Consider the following 24,351-nt stretch of genomic DNA (forward strand, 5'->3'; position numbering starts at 1 on the left):
AAATGAACGGTCACCAAGTTCATGATGTCAGTCACATTTGAGGTCTGTTTGGGAAGTAGGGGAATCAGTGGGGGAACTGAAGGGAATCAGAACAGTTATGAGGAATCATACTTTTTCAAATTTTTTTTTTCATTAGGTTGTTTTGTTAAAGGAATTGGTGGAATTATGAAAATAAAAATGGAATCCACATCAACCAATTTGTTTCAAACCTTTGTTTTGAATAATTTCTTATCAAAGAGGGGATAATTGCTAAATCATCTTCTAGAATGGAAGCTCAGTCACCTGATCCACTTTCTTATTCCAGCATGAATAGTGGACATCCATTGTTCATATTTTGTATTGAATCTGTCCAAACATGCTGCTCAACAAAACCAAAAACATAGAAAATACTAACGTTTATGTGATTTAATGAACTAGAAGAATGAATTAGTACAACCAAATGCTTTGACCTGACAGTTTCTACCATAAAAAATTGCATTTCCCACAGAAGAAATCCTTTTCTTTTCTTTCTTTCTTTTTCTCTTCTAACATGGGACTAAATAATGGTTTGATGCGGTTGAGTCATGCTAGTAACATATTAAACATGAGTAGGATGATTCACTCGGATGACTAAAGTAAACCGTTACCTTTAAGTCATAAAATTTTGAAAAAATTTAGTAATCAAAGTTTCAAATTGTTGATCATCTTATTGCATACAATAACTTGTAATGCTAATATCCGTCTATGATTTTTTTTCCAGAAAAAAATAAATCCGGCCGAGTAACTTGAGCTATCTCACTGGACCCACCTGGTGATTTTTTTTTTGAAAAGCAAGCTGGGGTTAGGCAGAGTTTTAAACCTTAAACAACTATGCCATTGGGTTTTGAATCTGCAACGTCCAACACAAGGTGACGTGCACGTTGCAGGTTTAAAACTCAGTGGTACGTTGAATACTGGTAGGGGTCCGCCTAACCCCAGCTTAGCCCACCTGGTGAACTTTGTCAAGCTTGTCTCGTCCATGTTCCAACTATCACAGCAGCAAAATCAACAATTAGCGATGGTCATTTCCACCACTAAAGACCAGATGGCGGTTGCTAGTAGTTTTAAACCGCCGCAAGAGACCGAGTCACTAAGGGAGTGCTTGAATTACAGCCACATCTGTTGCAAGAGAAGACCTTTAGCTACGGCTGTAGCTGATGCAAGAGAAGACCTATAGTGACGGTGATTACCGTAGCTAATGGTTAGCTTCTACAGTGATTTGAGTATTGGCAACAGTAATAGCCGTCACTATAAAATACATCAAAATATGCATTAATAAATATTTTAATAAAATATACACTAATGTACATTAAATAATAATATATATAAATATTTTGATAAATAAATTACAAATGAGTAAACACGGTATGGACATTCATAGAGTGGTGTAATTATTAAAATCCAGTGTCTGTATCAGAGTGTCAATATGTTGATATAAAAAAGCTAAAGTGAACTAGAGGCTAAAAAACGCTGAAAACATTTTTATAGCATTAATAATATGTACTAATGTACCCATACGAGGGATCAAGAGTGTCCTAAAAAAACATTCACCTAAATATAACGACAATGGCAACAAGATAGCCAGACCCAACACTTGCTGCTAAGATTTGAGACGGACAAAAAGAACAAGTGGCACATATAGTTTCACCTTCATCACCTCAGCTGAGCATATAATGGCACTTGAAGTAACCTGAAAGCAACAGGAAGTTTTTGTTAGACATACCAATACAAAATGTACATATTATCAGAAATATTTTACAAAAATGTACACAATATATATATATATATATTAGGAAAGTGAAACAATCACGAAGGAATTTACATGGATCAGATTTGATCAAAATTATTCCCTCAAAAAAATCAGGAAGGAATTTACATACCTGGATCAGATTTGATCAAAATTGCAGCTCCTCCAAAATCATAGGTACCCCCACTGCCCTTAGCTTTCTGCCAATAAGGATTTTGGGTGTTGGAAAGAGCAGTCATTTCTTTCTGCATGGCACAAAGCCAACCAGGGTAAGAGAGAGCTGCTTTAATGATTTTGGGTTCAAGAGGGATGTCCAGCTCTGTTAAAAAATATTTCGGGTTGGGTTTGGCGATGTCGACAATAGCACCAGTCAACATAGGATGAAGGGTAATAGAATAAGAGGAAACAAAAGAAGGAATCGATGAAGGAGGAGGAGTGGCAGGTGAGACTGAGGTACTAGAACAATCGGTGTGGGAAGATGCCATGGGCACTGGCGGTTGAGGCTCATCCGAGTTGAGAATAATTGCAATGGTCTTTGGATGGTCCGGATCGACAAGGATGGTGCTTTGATTTCGGTTGTTAATATGTACTCTTGTACTCTTTTTGGCGTGCTCCTAATGAGAAAGATCATGACCATTATACAAATTGCATTTGAAAAGAAACCAATTTTCATAAAAAATCACATGACGACTGATATTAACTCGACCAGTATCACCATGAAGGCAACGATATCCTTTATAATGATCGCTATATCCTAAAAACATACATGGTATAGACCGCAGAAAAAATTTATTCTTAGCATAATCACGCAAATGCGAAAAACACTTTGACCCGAAAACATGAAGGTATCCATATTCAGGCTTCTTGCGAAATAGTTTCTCATATGAGGACGCCATCGTTAGTGTCGAGCTAAGTAAGCGGTTAACCAAACTACTGTGATAAATTCTTCTACCCAAAATTTTGTAGGTAAAGTAGCATAAAACATCATGACAAGACTTAGTTTAATAATATTGTGATGTTTCTCTTTTGCACGTCCATTTTGTTTAGGCATATAGGGACAAAAAAACATTATGATAAATTCCATTATCTTTTAATTTTTGTTGAAATTCATGCCCCATGAATTCACCGCCACCATTAGATTGAAAATTTTTAATAGAAACATTGAATATGTTTAAAGATATAGAGAGAGGAACAAACACTACAAGAAAATTGTTAATTAGCGACGGAAATTAGCGACGGATTTTTTCCGTCACTACTTAGCAACAGATTAGCTAGAGATAGAATCTGTCGCTAATTCGCGACGGATTAGCGAGGAAACGACTTTTATCGCTAATCTGTCGCTACTTAGCGACGGATTAGCGACTGCATGTTTTTGTCGCTACTTTTTATTACAAGAACACCATTTTAGCGACGGATTTAGAGAGGGAACTCTGTCGTCGCTAATCCATCGCTAATTAGCGACGGCGTAGCGACAGAATATATTCCGTCGCTTTTTTGGTATTTTGGTTTAGCGACGGCTTAGCGACGGAATTTTTCCGTCGCTAAGCCGTCGCTAAATGTCGCGTAAATCCCTAATCCCATCCCTCTTTCTCTTTTCCCTGTTTCGCTGTATTGCTCCCTCCCGCCGCCCGTCGGCTCTCGCCACCGTCCGGCTGCCGCCGCCGCTCCCCGTCCACCGCTCGCCAGCCGGCGCTCGCCAGCTGCCGCTCCCCGTCAACCTCCCGCTACCGTCCGGCGACGCGCAGGTAATCTTCTTCTTCTTCTTCTTCTTCTTCTTCTTCTTCTTCTTCTAAACGCAGGGGGTACGCCCCTTCCCTGCCGGAAACGCAGGGGATTTAACCCCCTGCCGTGCTTTCCGGCAGGGGGGGTCGACCCCCTGCGTTTCCGGCAGGGGGGGTCGACCCCCTGCCGGAAAGGCATGGGGGGTCGACCCCCTGCCGGAAACGCAGGGGGTCGACCCCCCCTGCCGGAAAGGCACAGCAGGGGGTCAACCCCCCATGCCGGAACTGCCTTTCCGGCAGGGGGTTTAACCCCCTGCCGTGCTTTCCGGCAGGGGGGGTCGACCCCCTGCGTTATGCTGCCTAAGTGACTTGTCAAAAAAAAAAAAGTTTTCTGTTTTTGAATGCCTATGTTGCCTATATGAATCGTTTGAAAAATAAAATCTATAGTAGGAATAACATGCTGCCGATGTGTATTGCTTTTGAAAAAAGCAATCTGTTATGAGATATATTATGCTGTCTATGTGAATTGGTTTCAAAAAAATCTGTTTTTAATACATATGTTGCCTATGTAAATCAGTTTGAAAAAAAAAATCTTTAGTAGGAATACTATGTTGCCTATGTGTTTGTTTGAAGAAAAAAAATTTGTTATGAGATACCTACGTTGCCTATGTGATCTGTTTTGAAAAGAATTTTTGTTATGGATACCTATGCTGCCCATGTGATCTCTTTTTAAAAAAAAAAAAGTTATTATGTGATCCCTATGTTGTCCATGTGATTAGCTTGAAAAAAAATTTGTAATATGTGTATATAAGATGTCCATATGGTTTTAAGTGTAGTTTGCATATATGTTGTCCATATAGATTTTAAGTTGAAAATTTTTTTGTAATGTATATATACAAGTTGTCCATGTTGTTCAATTTGTTAGTTTGTTAATGTCTACTGGTAGTTAGTTTTACTTCAATTTGTTTTCTTGAAATCTGGTTAGTTAGAGTATTTCAATCTATTAGTCTTTTATAATTATATTTTTCTTAGATAGATTGGTATTTAATGTTCTCACAATCAGTTAGTTAGATTAGGGCTATTTGAATTCTTTATGATAGTGGTGGTTAAACGGAGTTCACATCTTTTCTAGTAAACTAATTGATTGATTTACTATTCCTTTGCTAAGTAGTTCAGATTAGAAATTGTCTATGACTTTATGTTAGTCGACTGATTCAACATGTTATAGCTGGTTTGTTAAATTAGCATCTTCTAGTTAGATTTGGCCTAACGTATATACTATTTTTCTTTTCTCTTCTTTCAATTAGTTAGAGTTGTTTTAATTTTTTTAGTTAGTGTTTCATCTTGTTTCATGATTAGTTAGTTTGTTACTTAATTTGTTTTGTTTTTGTGCAGATTTTTCAATGGAACCAACTCGTGCTCGGCCACCTGTGGTAAGTAAATGACAAAAACAATGCAAATCGGGTAAATACCCGTGGTGAGTAAGTGATGCAAATGTATCACATGTTATTTAATTTATTGAATGCAACACTTTATTGTTCACACACTCACTTAGTTGTTGATATCTAGGACTGCTTTGTTGGAGTTCGGAGATCATGCTGAGCATGATTTTAATGTAGAAATATGGAAGTGTTCTTATTTTTGGAGTACGGAGTCCATGCTAAGCATGGTAGTAGTTAGTGAGATATTGAAGTGTGTTTGCTGCAGGTACATGTTTGCCATTTATTTGATATGAATGATTATGATGTATTGCAATGTTTGATGTAATTGTATCCATGCTTGCATGTAGTTACTTTCAATTTGATTTTGACTTCCATGTGAAATTTTATAATAAAAGCATGCTTCAAATGATTGTATCATGTCATTAATAGTTTGCACATGAAAATATTAAGTTATCAATGCATGCATCAAAATTCTTGTTATTGTTTGACATAGTATATTGCATGATAAATTTGATATTTTCTTCATCGTCGCATTCTGATTGTTTTTTTCTTAATTCGTTAGGATACTATTCGTAACATCATACGACAGAATGACTGCAAACCGTGAATGGATGTACCGTAGGATAGTGGACAATGAGTTATCGCATGAATATATGGATGGTGTCGATAGTTTTATTGAATTTGCAACGGCGAGTGTCAGTACGGTAGATCCCACAGGTCGGATTAGGTGTCCCTGCAAGATTTGTAAGAATAATCGATTTGTAGAACCTCATGGCGTTAGACATCACCTATACAGGAAGGGTTTTGTGAGTGATTATCAGAACTGGGCATTTCATGGAGAAGAATTTAGAAACGATTTTGATGCACGGGTGAATGTGGTGCACGATAATCCATATACGAATTTGATATTTGATGTTGCAGGAACAGAATTGGGTTCTGCTATGAGTTCTAGTGATGTAAGAACTGTCGTAGATGAAGAATCACCAAACGATGCAGCTAGTAGATTTTATGATTTACTTAAAGATGCTGATGAGCCACTTTGGAACGGTTGTGAGAGTCACACTATCTTGTCTGCAGTTCTTCAACTAATGAATTTGAAGTCCGAGTATAATTTGAGTCAATCATGTTTTGACCGTTTGTGCATGATTGTGAAGAGTATGTTGCCTAAAGATGAGAAATTGCCACAAAATTTCTATCGTGCGAAAGTTATGGTCAACGCTCTAGGTATGGGTTACAAAAAGATTGATGCTTGTCCAAATCACTGCATGTTGTATTTCAAGGAGCAGGAAAACGACATATCATGCCCGTCATGTGGGCATCCTCGGTTCAAGCCAAAGACAAGAGGCAATGGTAGCACGAGATCAAAGGAAGTTTCATACAAGTCACTCCGCTACTTTCCTATCACTCCTAGATTGCAGCGATTGTATATGTCTTCAAAGACAGCTAAACACATGAGATGGCATGCAAATAAAGTTCGACACGATGAAAACAAGATCACGCATCCTGTTGACGCTGAAGCTTGGAAGCACTTTGATCGTACTCATCAGAACTTCGCAATGGAAGTGCGAAATGTTAGACTCGGTCTATGTACAGATGGATTTAATCCATTTGGGGGTAGATCAACTCCATACTCATGCTGGCCAGTATTTGTAACTCCATACAACCTTCCACCAAGCTTGTGTATGAAACATCCAAATCTTTTCTTGTCTCTGTTGATCCCTAGTCCGACCTCACCTGGCCAAAATCTTGATGTATATCTAAGGCCATTGATTGATGAATTAAAAGTACTGTGGGATGACGGTGTTACCACGTATGATGCCCACAAAAAACAAAATTTCAACATGAAGGCCGCTGTTCTATGGACAATCAGTGACTTCCCTGCATATGGTATGTTATCTGGTTGGAGCACACATGGGAGGTTGGCTTGTCCGTACTGCATGGAGGATTCCAAAGCTTTTAGATTGAGGCATGGAAGGAAGCCTTGCTGGTTTGATTGCCATCGTCGATTTCTACCCAGCGATCATCCGTTCCGACGTCAAAAGAATGCATTTACAGCAGGCACAACTGAAATGGAAGGTCCATCCTCAAGATTGTTTGGCATAGAGATTTTAAGAAGATTGCGATACTTTCCAGATGTATTAACAGATGCCCGCAGTCCTACACCCTTCCGTGGATTTAGGAAGGAACACAATTGGACGAAAAAATCTATTTTTGGGGAACTACGGTATTGGCCGACCCTATTGATACGACATAATTTGGATGTGATGCATGTAGAGAAAAATGTGTTTGATAATGTGTTCAATACAGTAATGAATATTAAAGGAAAAACGAAGGATAATCCGAAGGCCCGTATGGATTTAAAATTAATATGTAAAAGACCAGAATTGGAACTCAAAGAGTATAATGGCAAAATACTGAAACCAAAGGCGAAGTACGTGCTCGGACCTGATCAAATAAAACATGTATGTCAATGGTTGAGACAACTGAGATTTCCAGATGGATATGTCTCTAACATTGCTCGGGCTGTGAAGATTGACGATGGACAGTTATATGGGTTGAAGAGCCATGATTGTCATATCTTTATGCAACGATTGATACCCCTAGCATTCCATGATATGTTAGACAAACCTATATGGGGGGTATTGTCTGAGTTGAACGGATTTTTCAGAACATTGTGCGCATCGGAGGTCATTGTATCAGATGTAAAGAATCTCGAGGACTCTGTCATCACCACTGTTTGTCTGTTAGAAAAGATATTTACGCCAGCATTTTTCGATGTTATGGAACATTTGATCATACATTTGCCATATGAACTAAGGGTTGGTGGCCCTGTGCAATATCGATGGATGTACCCATTTGAAAGGTATATGTTTTTTTATATTTGTCTCTTTAATGACAGATATTTAAAATTTGAAATGTATATTCTTGTCAGATGCATGTTCGACCTAAAAAAAAAGGTTCGTAATAAAGCAAGAGTAGAAGGCTCTATTTGTGAGGCGTACACTTTAGAAGAGATTTCAAATTTCTCATCTATGTACTTCGAACCTCATATTTCAACACGTTACACATGCCCGCCCCGTAACGATGATGGAGAACAAGTAACTGTAGCTGACAAGCTGTCGATATTTCAACGACTTGGGCATGCATTTGGTAGTTGCCGATCAAAGCTATTGACAGATCGAGAGCAAGATACAGCACACATCTATATTCTTTTTAATTGTTCAGCGATCGACCCATACATCGAGTAAGTATATGTATATGCAACTCAATTATAAATCCTTTTATGTTCTATATGTGGATACATGGCTCGGTAATATAAGTATTTGTGGTTTGCAGACGATTTGATCTGGAGTTGCAAAGCAAAGTTTCACATCTCACTAATGCAGAAGTACAAAAAGAACGTGAAACTAAGTTTGTGGAGTGGTTGAAACAGTTGGTAAAGAAGCTAACATAAATTTTGTACTTATAAACAACACTAAGTTACTTAATTGATCGTGATCACAATAATTGTTTATGTCTGTGAGTAGGTTCGCCATGGTGATGTTAAAGATCAAGGAATATATGATTTAGAAAATGGTCCGACCAAAGTTGTGCAATGCTACAACGGGTATATCGTAAATGGTTATCGATTCCATACAAAAGACTACGGTATAAACAAATCAACGATAAATAGTGGCGTGTGTGTCAAGGGTAGCAGCTACGGTGAAAATGAACATGATTACTACGGTGTTATAGAGGAAATAATGGAGTTGACTTACTTAGGCATGAATAACAGGGTTACGGTATTAAAGTGTCATTGGTTTGATCCAACTGCAACAAGACTCGACAAAGCTTCAGGCATTGTGGAGGTGAATCATAAATCCAGGTTTGGAACATATGAACCATTCATATTAGCCTCGCAAGCTCAACAAGTTTATTATACTTCATATCCGAGTATAAAAAAGTCAGATAGAAATGAATGGTGGGCAGTTTGCAAGGTGAAATCCAAACTATACCCCGAGTATGATCAGTTACAAGAAGATGAGTTAGCTGAAGACAGTGATTACTATCAATCAGATGATGTCTGTGACTTCGCTTATGGTCACGATGTTGCGCATGATATGCATGTCATATCTCCATTGGCTGATAAAACATTCATAGAGGAATGTGATCCAAATGATGTACCAAGTGGATGGGCAAACAATGAAGAAGAAGAAGAAGAAGAAGAAGAAGAAGAAGAAGAAGAAGAAAGTCAAACTAGTGACGAGGAAGAATTCTCAAGCTAGTGAGCAAAATCTTATACTACAAACCTCTATTTAAATGCATTGTAATACTTGATGTGAGTTGTATTGCAATACTTGGTGTGAATGATTAAAAATTTTATTTCAATGTATTGTAATACTTGATACGAATGATTCGAATGCATTGTAATACTTAATGTGAATGATTTCAATTATCTGAATGTATTATAATTTATGCAATTAACGAATGATTTGAATTAGTGCAATACTTGATGTCAATGATTTGAATTATTTGAATGCATTGCAATGCTTGATGTGAATGACTTGAATGCATTGTAATACTTGATATGAATTATTTGAATGTATTGTATGACATATGTTATTTGTTAGAATATGGTTCGTGGAGGTTATAGTGGTCGCTCATCCAGTAGTAGCCAGGCTCAACCTTCATCTTCACGGGCTCCTGTGATAGATATATCATATAACTAATTAGATGCTTGATTAGTTCAAATGCACATTCTGAGAACTTGGTGTGTATTTTTTTACAGATGATGTTGCGCCTGTACACGACCCACCTACACCAGTTGATCGCACAAGTCAACAGCCAACACAGGAAACAGGGTCTTCTCAGGCTGGCACAAGAAGACTCATTCGAATAGTGTATATCGATAATCGACCGTAAGTATTTTGTTTTCAATTATTGCATATCTTTTAAATATTTTATATTGATATTTACTGTGTAACAATTCATGTGCAGCACGAGGTTTGAGCCACAAGAAGTAGTACGGGAGATTAGGAATTCACTTCTTCAACATCTACCAAGACCAGTTGCTCAATGGAAAGAGTACCAAAAGGAGGTATTAGACAGATTGTGGTCCTCATTCATGGTATACAGTTGTTCCTCATAGTTAATGTGTTTCATATTTAATTTATTTAAGCAATGTCTACTAACTTTCTGAAAATATTTGTAGGCTTCGAATCGCTTTGCAACTACGGTGGAAGAAAATGATGCAAGGAAGGTGTGGCAGAAGGTGGCTGCCAATCGATTTGCAGACATGCTGCACACTATGAAGACTGCAGCAAAAAAAGCATCTGGCGTAGTAGATGATCCATTACTGTGGAAGGGCCATGGTCCTATTACTATCAGGAGAGATTACTGGGATGAAATGTGCGATATGTGGGCGGGAGATGCATTTAAAAATCGCTCTGCGAAGGCTTCACAAAATCGATCGAAGATGCCCGAAGCCTATCTACACACAGGTGGATCTAAGACATTTGGGAGCCACCTAAAGAAAATGGTAACTCATCAATATATAATATTAATTTTATAAGTATTGTTGCAAATTTGTGTACTAAATCTTTTGTCATTTAACTTCGCAGGAAGCAGAAAAAGGAGGCAGTGTACCATATAAGGATGTGTTTGTAGAAACACATAAACGGAAGACCACGGGAGTCTTCGTATCAGAGAAGGCAAGAACGACAACGGTATGTATTAATTCTATTAATAATCATTGCAATATATATGCAAGTCATCATAATGTTATCATTAATTATTAATGAATACTTTAAACATTATTTTGTAGGAGGCATATGAGCAACAAATGGTAGAGCGATATGGCGAAGACGCTACTCAGCATCCATCATTTGATCCTACAGCATGGGTGACTGCAGCAGGTGAACCCAAAAAAGGTCGCGTGTTCGGGTTTGGGAGTAATATGAACACTTCACCAGTTATTGGTTCTTCCAGTTACGGCTCACCAACTTCTTGCGCCGACATAAGCTCCAAGCAGCCGACTATTCTTTCCGGTGATGATGTACGCAAGATCATTAATGAATCACTGAATAACTACTTCCAATACATCGTCGCCCCCTTTCTCCGAAATGAGATCAAGGCCGCTGTTCAGGATAGGGGATCTTCGATTCCAGGTCCCTCTCAGGTATAATCACATATATAGTTTTTTTGACTGTCTTAAAGCACATCTGAGCATGGTAGAATCACATATAGAGTTTTTCTAGATGCCTTAGAACACATATGAACATGCTATAATCACATATTCAATTTTTTTACTGCCTTAGCACACATATGAGCATGATAGAATCACATATATATATATATATATATATATATATATATATATATATATATATATATATATATATATATATATTTAACTTTTTGTTTGTCTTAGAGCACATATGAGCATGATAGAATCACATATAAAGTTTTTTTGATTGCATTAGAACACATAAGCATGCTATAATCACATATTCAGTTTTTTTACTGCCTAAGAACACATATGAGCATATTATAATCACATATTCTGTTTTTTGACTGCCTTAGCACACATATGAACATGCTATAATAACATATAGAGTTTTTTAACTGCCTTAGAACACATATGAACATGTTATATATCATTTATGATAGAATCACATATAAAATTTTTGGCTTTGCCTGCCTTAGAGCACATATGAGCATGCTATATTCACATATTCAATTTTTTTACTGCCTTAGCACACATACGAGCATGATCGAATCACATATATAGTTTTTTGCCTGCCTTAAAGCACATCTGAGCATGGTAGAATCACATATAGAGTTTTTTTATATGCCTTAGAACACATATGAACATGCTATAATCACATATTCAATTTTTTGACTGCCTTAGCACACATATGAGCATGATAGAATCACATATAGAGTTTTTTTATTGCCTTAGATCACACATGAGCACATGATAGAATCACATATAGTGTGTAATTTATTTCATTATATTTTGTTTATCAATACTGACTGTTCTTTTCTTGTGTAGGCTGCTAGCGATAATCAGGGTAGTGGAGCTGAAGGGACAGATAAAGACAATGAACAAGAAGACGCACAAAATCTTGGCGATGATTAGAGGACTGTGTTGAAGAAGTTCTATTTTTTTTATTTTTCATTATTGTAATTGTTGAATTGTAAATAATTAAACTTCTTAGTTTTAAGGTGGAACGATTAATTATTATAGATACTTGTTATATGAATTTTTTTGTGTGGTTTGTTTTTTATTTACAGGAAATATAAATTGTACAGGAAATATAAATTGTACAGTTCTCGGTAATTAATTTTTAAATACATTTTTTTTTATTTTTTTTCGTTTTTGCGATGGATTAGCGACGGATGATTCCGTCGCTATTCATATTAATCTAGCGACGGCTTAGCGACGGAATTAAATCCGTCACCACGCCGTGGTCGCCGTTTAGTACCGGCGGATTGGCGACGGAATATAGCGCTCGTTATTCCGTCGCAATTAGCGACGGACTTGGCGACGAAATTATTCCGTCGCCAGTTAGCGTCGAAATATTCGCGACGTAAGCATACTGTCGCCGCGTTGTCGCTAATCCGTCGCTAACATGGTTAGCGACAGATTAGCGACGGATTAGCGACGGAATGTGGTCGTCGCTAATCTACTGCTTTGTTGTAGTGAAAGATTTGCATATGATTTTTATTGATTTAGAGAAGGCATACGATAGAGTACCTAGGGACGTTCTCTGGTGGACAATGATGAAGAAAAGTGTTTCTCTCAAGTACATTAGTATAATTAAAGATATGTATGAAGGAGTAGTAACCAATGTCCGCACTTGTGGAGGGCTGACAACCAATTTTCCGATAACGGTTGGGTTACATCAAGGATCTGCTTTAAGCCCTTTCCTATTTGTGATAGTGATGGATGAGCTTACGAGATCAATTCAAGAAAATGTACCGTGGTGTATGTTGTTTGCTGATGATATTGTTTTGATTGATGAGTCTAGAGCTGGGGTTAATGCTAAGTTAGAATTATGGAGACATACATTGGAAGCTAGAGGTTTTAAGTTGAGTAGGAGTAAGACTAAATATATGGAATGTCGGTTTAGTAAGCAACGAAGTAGTGATGGGAGTGTAGTGAAGCTTGGTGAGCAAGAAATACCGGTGAATGATTATTTCAAATATTTGGGATCCATCATTCAAAAGTATGGAGAAATTGATGGAGATGTAAATCATAGGATAAAGGTTGGGTGGATGAAATTGAAAAGTGCAACTGGAGTGCTGTGCGATCGTAGAATGCCATTGCGGTTGAAGGGAAAGTTTTATAGGACGACTATTAGACCCGCTTTGCTATATGGTATGGAATGTTGGGCTGCCAAAAGACATCATATTCAAAAAATGAGTGTAGCTGAGATGCAGATGCTTAGATGGATGTGTGAAAATACAATAAAAGATAAGATTCAGAACGAGGAGATACGTAAGAAGGTAGGTGTTGCACCCATTGAAAATAAGATGCGAGAGAATCGTTTACGGTGGTTTGGACATATTCGACGAAGGCCTAATGATGCTCCAGTTAGAAGGTTGGAGAAATGGGAAAATATATTAGTTAAAAGAGGTCGGGGTAGGCCTAGGAAGACTTGGATGGAGATGATAGGAAAGGATATGAATGCTTTGAACCTCACCGAGGACATGACATTGGATAGAAATGATTGGAGGAAAAGGATTCATGTGGAAGACCCAAAATGAATTTCTTTTTTGGTTCATATCGCTGACCCCAATTGTTTTGGGATGAAGGCGTAGTTGTTGTTGTTGTTGTTGTTGTTGTTGTATTGAATATGTTTAAAAGCAACTTATAAAACTCATAAAATCGATTAAGAAAATCTGATTTCAATTTTAACGAGTATATTCAAACATATATGGAGAAGTCATCGATCATAATGACATAATATTTGAAACCTTGGTGAGAAACTTCAAGTGTTGACCCCCAAATGTCACAATGTATCTTTTTAAATGGTTTACTAGAAGATACTTTAAAACTATTAAATAGGTGTTAACTTGACTTGGCCATGATGCAACTTTCACAAATGGTTTTATTTTTATTTGCTGAAAAATAAATCAATCTTTTATTTTGCAAAAAATCTATTATATTCATATTCGAGTATCCCAACTGGTGATGCCATTATTCTTTACTCATATTATGTTGTCTATTTGAAAAGAAAACCGCTTTCTTAGTAGGTTTCAGGATGTAGAGGTCGCCCCTTCTAAGCCTCGAAGCTATCTGTCTCTTGGTCACCTTACCCTTTATAAGAAACCAATCATTATAGAACTCAAAAAATGAAGGTTGATCATATGTTAATTGGCTAACAGAAATCAAGTTTTTCTTTATATCAGGAACAACTAGAAGATTATCAAGTTTAAGTTTTTTTCTGACCTATTTGAAAGTCAACTGAGCCAACATGGGTTATAGGAAGTTTTTTTCCATTTCTCACCATTATTTTTTATCGACCGAAATAGAGATTAAGCTTATGAAGCATACCTGGGTCGGTTGTGACATGAGAGCTTGCACCCGTGTCAGGGAACCAAGCATGATCTTGATTATCTGAAACTATCATATCCACCAATGTTTGAGGAATGCCATCAACTTGGTATATTTGATTGAACTTGTGGTAACACTTTAATGCAATATGATTCGATCTTGAACAAATTTTGGCAGTTTTGATTGTTGTAGAATTGTTGGTTCATTTGGCGTGATGACTGATTTCACATTTGAGAGAAACCTCGACCTTGAAACTAAAAACAGTTTTGAAAACTTCCTCTCTTGTTGTTTTAATTTTTATCTTGATGTTAACTTATAAATGTCACATTTTGATTAGGGCGATAATCTTGATCAGGCGTTTGAAGAGTTTTAAAAGTCTCATGCGACTGAAGCAAATAAATTAAGTTTTTATATGTAGGAACCGATGACTTCATCATGGATATGATGAATGTTTTATATTGATGTCCAAAACCATTCAAAAACGAGAATACTTTGTTCCTATCATCAACAAGTTTGCCAATAACAGTAATCTCATCACAGGTATTCTTAAATAAAGCTATGCATTCGAAGAGAGAAAGACTACCTTTCCAAAATGTTCAAAATTTCTGCAACAAATAGCATTCAGGCTCTTAAGAGTCAAGAGCAAATGCCTCTTTAAGGGTTGACCATACTTATGCAATAGTGTCAAGCCCAACAATGAATCTCAGAACTTTCTTGAATAAGGTGCTGGTTATTCACCTACGTAGTAGTCGATCCGATCTTTCACTACAAGAAATCTGTGGATTAGCGATGACCTAAATCCGTCGCTAATTCGTGACTAAATAGTTTAGCGACGGATTAGCGTCGGATTAGCGACATATAGCTTCTATCATGAATTTTTCGACGCCAATTAGCGACAGAATATATTTGTCGCCTGTTCCGTCGCTAACTTGCGATGGATTAACGAATGCCAAAATCCGTCACAAGGTTGTCGTTACTCTGCGGAGGTCTGGTTTTGTGACGAATTTCTAGCCGTCACTAATCCATCACTAAATTCAATGCCTGTAGCGACAGATATATCCGTCGCTAATCCGTCACAAAAAAAGAAAAAAAAGGAAAAAAATATTTGAAAATTAAATATCGAGAAAAAATTTCTCTTGATACAATTTATATTTCCTGTGAATAAAAAACAAAGTACACATCAAAATACATATAAAAGAAAACTGAAACAATTAATCGATCCACTATAAAATTTGCAAGTTCTAATTATTCACAATTCAACATTTACAATTTTTAAACAAAAAAAAGGTAGAACAAATTCAACACATAAATCTAATCATCGCCAAGATTTTGTGCGTCCTCTTGTTCAGTGTCTCGATCTGTCCCTTCAACTCCACTACGTTGATTATCGTCAGCAACCTACACGAGAAAAGAAATGTCAGTAGTGATAAACAAAATATACTGAAATAAATTATACTCTATATGTGATTCTATCATGCTCATATGTGTTCTAAGGCAGTAAAAAAACTTTATACATGATTCTATCATGCTCATATGTGTTATAAAGCAGTAAAAAAAACTTTATATGTGATTCTATCGTGCTCATATGTGTTCAAAGGCAGTAAAAAAACTGTATATGTGATTCTATCATGCTCATATGTGCTCTAAGACGGTCAAAAAGTTGTATATGTGATTTTATCATGCTCATATGTATTCTAAGGCAACAAAAAAACTTTATATGTGATTCTATCATGCTCATATGTGTTCTAAGGCAATAAAAAAATTATATATGTGATTCTATCTTGCTCATATGTGCTCTAAGGCAGTAAAAAAAACTGTATATGTGATTCTACTATGCTCACATGTGCTCTAAGGCAGTAAAAAACTGTATATATGATTCTATCATGCTTACATGTGTTATAAGACAGTAAAAAAACTTTATATGTGATTCTATCATGCTCATATACGTTCTAAGGCAGTAAAAAAACTTTATACATGATTCTATCATGCTCATATGTGTTATAAAGCAGTAAAAAAAACTTTACATGTGATTCTATCGTGCTCATATATGTTATAAGGCAGTAAAAAAACTTCATACGTGTTTTTATCATGCTCATATGTGCTCTAAGGCAGTAAAAAAACTTTATATGTGATTCTATCATGTTGATATGTGTTTTAAGGCAGTAAAAAAACTTTATACGTGATTCTATCATGCTCATATGTGTTATAAAGCAATAAAAAAACTTCATATGTGTTTCTATCATGCTCATATGTGTTCTAAGGCAGTAAAAAAACTTTACATGTGATTTTATCATGCTTATATGTGTTATAAGAGAGTAAAAAAACTTCATGTGTGATTCTATCATGCTCATATGTGTTCTAAGGCAGTAAAAAAACTGTATACATGATTCTATCATGCTCATATGTGTTATAAAGCAGTAAAAATAAATTTATATGTGATTCTATCACGCTCATATGTGTTATAAGGCAGTAAAAAAACTTTATACCTGACGGGCATCAGAGCTCATGTTGAATGTAGATGAAGTTCCTCTGTCCTGAAAAAAGTTGCACAACTCATTACGGACAATGTTGGGAATGACTTCATTTAAAAAGTACTGCATTTTGTCCTTAAGACGCTGACATACACCATCCCAAGACATAGCAGGGTTATTAGGACGTTGAGAGTTGATGCTGGCGAGAGAACTCTGTGGGCCCGAGCTGCAGGAGGCAACGACTGGTGTGGTGTTCATGTTACTCCCAAACCCGAACACACGACCCTTTTTGAATTCACCGGTTGTAGTCACCCATGCTGCAGGATCAAAAGGCGAATACTGAGTGCAGTCATCGCCATATCGTTGTACCATTTTCTGCTCGTATGACTCCTATAATATAATGATTAGAATATGTATTAATAATTAAGAATTACAATGTTTATGATAACTTAATTCATAGTAACTTGTCTATTACAATGTTTATTAATAAAATAAATACATACCGTTGTCGCTCTCGCCTTCTCTGATACGAACTCTCCCGTGATCTTACGTTTATATGTTTCAACAAACACATCCTTGTATGGCACAATGCCTCCTTTTTCTGCTTTCTGCGAAGTGAAATGATAAAAGATTTAATTAACAGGTTTGCAACAATACTTATAAAATTGACAATATATATTGACGAGTTACCATTTTCTTCTGGTGTCTCTCAAAAGTCCTAGATCCACCTATGTGTAGATGGACTTCGGGCCGCTCGATTTTGTACAACCTTCGCTGAGCGGTTTCGAAATGCATCCTCAGCCCACTTGTCGCACATTGCATCCCAAACATCTGACCTAATAGTAGGAGGTCCATGGCCCTTCCACTGCAGTGGATCATCTGTCCCGCTAGATGCTTTTCTTGCTGCAGTCTTCATATTGTGCAACATATCTACAAATAGATTGGCAGCCACCTTCTGCCATACCTTCCTTGCATCATGTTCCTCTACCGTATTCGCGAAGCGATTCGAAGCCTACAAATATTTTCAGAAAGTTAGTAGATATGACTATAACAAAAAATTAAATATAAAATATATTAACTATGACAAACAACTGTATACCATGAATGAGGACCACAATCTGTCTATCACCTCTTTTGGATACTCTTTCCATTAAGCGACCGGTCCTGGTAGATGTTGAAGTAGTGAATTCCAAATTTTATGTACTACTTCTTATGGCTCGAACCTCGCGCTGCACATGAATTGGTACACAGTAAATATCAATATACAATATTTATAAGATATGCAATAAGTGAAAATGAAATACTTATGGTCGATTATCAATATACACTATTCGAATGAGTTTTCTTGTGCCAGATTAAGAAGACCCTGCATCCTGTGTTGGCTCCTAACTTGTATGATCAACTGGTGTAGGTGGGTCATGTACAGACAAAACATCATCTGTAAAAAAATATGTTAGAAATTCTCAGAATGCATATTTCAACTAATCAAGTATCTAATTAGTTAAATAATATATCTATCAAAGGAGCCCGTGAAGATGAAGGCTGAGCCTGACTACCACTGGATGGACGACCACTGTAACCTCCATGAACCATATTCTAACAAATAAAAAATGTCATGCAATACATTCAAATTGTTTCAAATCATTCACATCAAATATTTCAATACATTCAAATCATTCACATCAAGTATTGCAATAATACATTCAAATCATTCACATCAAGTATTGCAATAATACATTCAAAACATTCAAATCATTCACATCATGTATTGCAATAATGCATTCAAAACATTCAAATCATTCAAATCAAGTATTGCAATAATACATTCAAAACATTCAAATCATTCACATCATGTATTGCAATAATACATTCAAAACATTCAAATCATTCAAATCAAGTATTGCAATAATACATTCAAAACATTCAAATCATTACAATACATTTCTATACATTCAAAACATTCACATCAAGTATTGCAATAATACATTCAAAACATTCAAATCAAATATTGCAATAATACATTCAAATAAAGGTTTGTATTAAAAGATTTTGCTCACTAGCTCGAGAATTCTTCCTCATCACTTGTTTGACTTTCATATTCTTCATCTTCTTCTTCTTTATCTTCTTCTTCATTGTTTGCCCATCCACTTGGTATATCATTTGGATCACATTCTTCTATGAATGTTTCATCGACCAATGACGATATGACATGCATATCATGTGCAACATTGTGACCATAAAAGAAGTCATAGATATCATCTGATTGATAGTAATCACTCTCTTCAGTTAACTTGTCTTCTTGTAACTGATCATACTCAGGGTATAGTTTAGACTTCACCTTGCAAACTGCCACCATTCATTTATATCTGACTTTTTTGTACTCGGATATGAAGTATAATAAACTTGTTGAGCTTGCGAGGCTAATATGAATGGTCCATATGTTCCAAACCTTGATTTATGATTCACTTCCACAATACCTAAGGCTTTGTCGACTCTTGTTGCAGTTGGATCAAACCAAACTTGAATAAAGTTACCCTATTATTTATGCCTAAGTAAGTCAACTCCATTATTTCCTTCTATAACATTGTAGTAATCATGTTCATTTTCACCATAGCTGCTACCCTTGACACACACGCCACTATTCATCATTGATTTGTTTATACCGTAGTCTTTTATATGGAATCAATAACCATTTACGATGTACCCGTTGTAACATTGCACAACTTTGGTTGGACCGTTTTGTAAATCACATATTCCTTGATCTTTAACATCACCATGGCAGACCTACACACAAACATAAACAATGATTATGATCACGACCAATTAAGTAACTTAGTGTTGTTTACAAGTACACAATTTATGTGAATGTCCTTACCAACTCTTTCAATCACTCCACAAACTTAGTTTTACATTCTTTTTGTACTTCTGCATCAGTGAGATGTGAAACTTCTCTTCGCAACTCCATATCAAATCGTCTGCAAACCACAAATACTTATATTACCGAACCATGTATGCATGTATAACACATAAAAGGATTTAGAATTGTGTTGCGGCTACATATACTTACTCGATGTATGGGTCGATCGCTGAGCAATTAAAAAAAATATAGATGTGTGTTGCGTCTTGCTCTCGATCTGCCAAGAGTCTTGATCGACAACTACCAAATGCATGCCCAAGTGATTGAAATATCGACAGTTTGTCAGCTACAGTTGTTTGTTCTCCATCATCGTTACGAGGCGGGCATGTGTAACATGTTGAAATATGATGTTCAAAGTACATAGATGAGAAATTTGAAATCTCTTCTAAAGTGTACGCCTCACAAATAGAGCCTTCTACTCTTGCTTTATTACGAACCCTTTTTTTGAGGTCAAACATGCATCTGTCAAAAATATATATTTCAAAATTGAAATATCTGTCATTGAAGAGACAAATATAAGAAAACATATACCTTTCAATTGTGTACATCCACCGATATTGCACAAGACCACCAACCCTTAGTTCATATGGCAAATGTATGATCAAATGTTCCATAACATCAAAAAATGCTGGCAAAAAAATCTTTTCAAGCAGACAAACAGTAGTGATGACAGAGTTTTTGAGATTCTTTATATCAGATACTACAACTTTCAATGCGCACAATGTTCTAAAAAATCTACTCAACTCAGACAATATCCCCCATATAGGTTTGTCTAACATATCATGGAATGCTAGGGGTATCAATCGTTGCATAAAGATATGACAATTATGACTCTTCAACCTATATAACTATTCATCGTCAATCTTCACAACCCGAACAATGTTAGAGACATATCCATCTGGAAATCTCAACTGCCTCAACTATTGACATACCTGCTTTATTTGATCAGGTCTAAGCATGTACCTTGCCTTTGATTTCAGTACTTTGCCATTATACTCTTTGAGTTTCAATTCTGGTCTTTTACATATTACTTTTAAATCCATACGAGCCTTCAAATTATCTTTTGTTTTCCCTTTAACATTTATTATTGTATTAAACACACTATCAAACACATTTTTCTCCACATGCATCACATCCAAATTATGTCGTATCAATAGGGTCGGCCAATATGGTAGTTCCCAAAAAATAGATTTCTTTGTCCAATTGCGATTCTTCTCAAATCCAAGAAAGGGCGTCGGACTACGGGCATCTGTTAATACATCTGAAAAGTATCGCAATCTTTTTAAAATCTCTATGCCAGACAATCTTGTGGGTGGACCTTTTATTTCAGTTGTGTATGCTCGAAACACATTTCTTTGTCATCGTAACGGATGGTTGCTGGGTAGAAATCGACGATGACACTCAAACTGGCAAGGCTTTCTTCCATGTGTCAATCTAAAAATTTTTGTATCCTCCATGCAGTACGGACATGCCAACCTCCCATGTGTGCTCCAACCAGATAACATACCATATGCAAGGAAGTCACTGATTGTCCATAGAACAATGATCTTCATATTGAAATTTTGTTTTTTGTGGGCATCATACATGATAACACCATCATCCCACAGTACTTTTAGTTCATCAATCAATGACCTTAAATATACATCAAGATTTTGGCCAAGTGAGGTCGGACCAAGGATCAATAGAGACAAGAAAAGATTTGGACACTTCATACACAAGCTTGGTGGAAGGTTGTATGGAGTTACAAATACTGGCCAACATGAGTATGGAGTTGATCTACCCCCAAATAGATTAAATCCATCTGTACATAGACCGAGTCTAACATTTCTCACTTTCATTGTGAAGTTCTGATGAGTACGATCAAAGTGCTTCCACGCTTCTGCGTCAAAAGGATGCGTGATCTTGTCGTCATCATGTCAAACTTTATTTGCATGTCATCTCATGTGTTTAGCTGTCCTTGAAGAAATATACAATCGTTGCAATCTAGGAGTGATAGGAAAGTAGCGGAGCGACTTATATGAAACTTCTTTTGATCTCGTGCTACCATTTCCTCTTGTCTTTGGCTTCAACCAAGGATGCCCACATGATAGGCATGATATTTTGTTTTCCTGATCCTTGAAATACAACATACAGTGATTTGGACAAGCATCTATTTTTTTATACTCCATACCTAGAGCGTTGACCATAATTTTCGCACGATAGAAATTTTGTGGCAATTTCTCATCTTTGGGTAACATACTCTTCACAAGCATGCACAAATGGTCAAAACATGATTGACTCAAATTATACTCAGACTTCCAATTCATTAGTTGAAGAACTGCAAACAAGATAGTGTGACTCTCTTAACCGTTCCAAAGTGGCTCATCAGTATCTCTAAGTAAATCATAAAATCTACTAGCTGCATCGTTTGGTGATTCTTCATCTATTGTAGTTCTTACATCAGTAGGACCAATAGCAGAACTGAGTTATGTTCCTGCGACATCAAATATCAAATCCATATATGGATTATCGTGCACCACATTCACTCGTGCATCAAAATTGTTTCTAAATTCTTCTCCATGAAACGTCCAATTCTGATATTCACTCACAAAACCCTTCTTGTATAGGTGATGTCTAACTCCATGAGGTTCTATAAATCAATTATTCTTACAAATCTTGCAGAGACACCTAATCTGACCCATGAGATCCACTATACTAACACTTGTCATTGCAAATTTAATAAAACTTTCAACACCATCCATATATTCATGCGATAACTCATTGTCAACTATCCTACGGTACATCCATTCATGATTTGCAGTCATTTTATTGTATGATGTTACAAATAATATCCTAACCTGTTAAAAGAGAACCATCAGAATGTTATGATAAAGAAAATATCAAATTTATCATGCAATATATGATGTCATACAATCACAAGAATTATGATGCATGCATTGATAACTTAATATTTTCATGTGCAAACTATTCATAACATGATACATTAATTTGAAGCATACTTTTGTTATACAATTTCACATGGAAGTCATAATTAAATTGAAAGTAACTACATGCAAGCATGAATACAATCACATCAAACATTACAATACATGAAAATCATTCATATCAAAAAAATGTCAAACATGTACCTGTAGCAAACACACTTCAATATCTCGCTAACTACTACCATGTCTAGCATGGAATCCGTACTCCAAAAATAAGAACACTTTTATTCTCATACATTAAAATCATGCTCAGCATGATCTCCAAACTCCAACAAAGCAGTCCTAGATATCAACAACTAAGTGAGTGTGTGAACAATAAAATGTTGCATCCAATAAATTAAATAACATATGATGTGCTTACATCACTTACTCACCACGGGTATTTACCTGATTTGCATTATTTTTGCCACTTATTTAATATGGGTAGCGGGGCACAAGCCAGTTTCGTTGAGAAATCTGCAAGAGACACTATGCTAAAATGAAGTCATTCCCTCCCGAAAAAAAAATCGAGGCAAGGTCGCCCCCTTGCCCGAATAAAAAAACGACAAGGGGGCGACCCCTTGCCCGAATAAAAAATGACAGGGTGGGCGACCCCCTGCCCGAATAAAAAAATGAGGCATGGGGGTGACCCTTGCCGGAAAAAACAAACGAGGCAGAGGTCGCCCCCCTGCCGAAAAAAAGGCAGGGGGCGACCCCCTACCCGAATAAAAAAAATGAGGCACGGGGGCGACCCCCTGCTGAGAAAAAAAACCATGGAGGGGTCGCCCCCCCTGCTGAAAAAAAAAGTGGCAACGAGGCAGCGGGGTCGACCCCCTACCAGAAAAAATAAAAAACGAGTGGCAGGAGGGCGACCCCCTGCTGGAAAAGCAGGGGGGCGACCCCCTGCCCGAATAAAACAACGAGGCAGGGGGGTCGACTCCCTGTCCAAATAATTAAACAATGAGGCAGGGGGGTCGACCCCCTACCAGAAAAAACAAAACGCAGGTAGGGGGTTGACCCCCCCTGCCGGTAAAAATAAACTAGGCAGGGGGGTCAACCCCCTGTCGGAAAAAACAAACTAGGCAGAGGGGTCGACCCCCTGCCGGAAAAAACAAAACGCAGGGCAAGCGCCTCCCCTGCCGCAGGTAAAAAAATTGGGATTTACCTGCGGTGGGCGAGGGGTGACGGGCGACGGACCGGGGAGCGACGGGCGGTGGTCGGCGGAACGGGGGAAGACAGGCCAGGCAAAACGGGGGGCGACGGGCAGCGCACCGAGGGGCGATGGGCCGGGCGGCAGACCGGGGAGCAACGGGCGGCGACCAGCGGGCCGGGGAGTGCGTCGGGCGGCGGAGGATGGTGTCAGGCGGCGGAGGGTTGCGTCGGCCAGGCGGGAGAGACGAAACAGGAAAGAGGAAAATGGGCTCTGATTAGGGATTTACGCAAAAATTAGCAACGAATTTGGCGATGACTTAATTCTGTCGCAACTCCATCGTAAATTTACATGACTAGTTAGCGACGAAAGATTTTTGTC

The sequence above is a fragment of the Nuphar pumila genome, chromosome 5, assembly GCF_984573655.1.
Source record: "Nuphar pumila chromosome 5, dmNupPumi1.hap1.1, whole genome shotgun sequence".
In the NCBI taxonomy this organism is placed as follows: Eukaryota; Viridiplantae; Streptophyta; class Magnoliopsida; order Nymphaeales; family Nymphaeaceae; genus Nuphar; species Nuphar pumila.